Source organism: Pygoscelis adeliae, unplaced genomic scaffold, assembly GCF_000699105.1.
Source record: "Pygoscelis adeliae isolate BGI_AS28 unplaced genomic scaffold, ASM69910v1 Scaffold94, whole genome shotgun sequence".
Lineage (NCBI taxonomy): Eukaryota > Metazoa > Chordata > Aves > Sphenisciformes > Spheniscidae > Pygoscelis > Pygoscelis adeliae.
Window position 1 is genome coordinate 54,079 of NW_008824547.1, and position 1,555 is coordinate 55,633.

General features: G+C 59.2%; 1 protein-coding gene across 1 annotated transcript in view; it reads right to left on the bottom strand.

Moving 5' to 3' along the window:
• RBM5 (RNA binding motif protein 5) overlaps window positions 1–1,555 on the bottom strand; it is a 17,917-nt gene that overhangs the window by 15,658 nt on the left and 704 nt on the right. The gene's annotated exons all lie outside the window — the stretch shown is intronic.

The window sequence follows — 1,555 nt, forward strand, 5'->3', positions numbered from 1 at the left end:
GTGCGGGGCGGGGCGCGGCCCCTCAGCCGCCCTGGGTGGGAGGGAGCCTCCCGGCTGGGTGCCTCCCGCCTTCCTGTGGACCGTAGGGTCACAGGATAGCTTGGGTTGGAAGGGGCCTTCAAAGATCACCCAGCCCAACCCCCCTGCCATGGGCAGGGAGATCTTTCACTACATCAGGTTGCTCAAAGCCCCGTCCAGCCTGACCTTGAACACTTCCAGGGGTGGGGCATCCACAGCTTCTCTGGGCAACCTGTTCCAGTGCCTCACCACCCTCATCACAGGACATTTCTTCTTATGTCCAATCTCAACCTGCCCGCTTTCTGTTTAAAACCGTTGCCCCTTGTCCTGTCACTACAGGGCCTGGTAAAAAGTCTCCATCTTTCTTTACATATTGAAAGGCCACGGTCAGGTCTCCCCAGAGCCTTCTCTTCTCCAGGCTGAATAACCCCAGCTCCTCCAGTTTGTCAAGGTCCCTCTGGATGGCATCCTTTCCCTCAAGTGAATCAACCGCAGCACTCAGCTTGGTGTCACCCACAAACTTGCTGAGGGGATACTCAATCCTACTGTCTATGTTGTTGAAGATATTAAATAGTACTGGTCCCAGTACAGACTCCTGAGGGACACCACTCCGTACTGGTTTCCACCTGGACATTGAGCCATTGACTATAGAAGTGGGAAGTGGGGAACCCCTAGAGAGGGTGGTGGGCCCATGGAAGGGCCCTTTTACCTATGGATCCAGGCATGGAGAAGCAAAGAAGACATGAAGAAAAGGAGTCCTCAGGGGAGCACTTTTCCTTCCCCAGGCTTGATCTCAGCCACCACCTCCCCCTCTCGCTCGTGGTCTCCACCCCCCGTGTTCTCGCCACCCTACATTCAGTCCTTCCCCATCCCTTTGGTGAGGCAGTGGGTGGCACGCGGGGTGGGAGCCTCTGGTCTCCTCCTGCCAATCCTTGCTTCTTACTCATCTTGCCCACCCCGGCACGGGCTCCTCTGTGGGCCGCAGTCCCTTTGGGGAATTACCTGCCTCGGCAAAACCAAATCACTTTTTCTGCACCCGAGGGAGGACACGGGGCTCTCCCCTCACCTGCGCTGCCTCAGCCTGACGTGGCTGAGCGTGAGAGCTACACAGCCACCGATGCTCTGGCTCCAGCAGCGTCGTCCCCTCCACGTCCCCAGCAGGAAGGGCAGCTCTGCCTCCTGCCCGCGCCACCCGTCCCCACCGGCTGCGCAGCTGCTCCGGCCCGGGGATGTGCACCTCTTACAACAAAGCAGTTTGCAGGCAGGAGAAGGCAGCGAGTGCTGCGAACCTTTCAGAACATCTTCAAATGCCAGTGTCCGGTCCTCCTCCCTGCCTGATCCTCAGCCCTGCCTGTTTGGCAGGGACCCAAGAAAAGAGGTTTAACAGCAAAATGATGCAGGCTTTGACCCTTTCAAGACTGTTTTCTCTGACCCAGAGCATGGCAGAGGGGGGCTGGCTGGAGAGGCAGCCAAGGGCAGGGTCTCCCCTCGTCCGGGGACCGCCTGGCGGGCAGGCGGGCAGGCGGGCGCTGCTGCG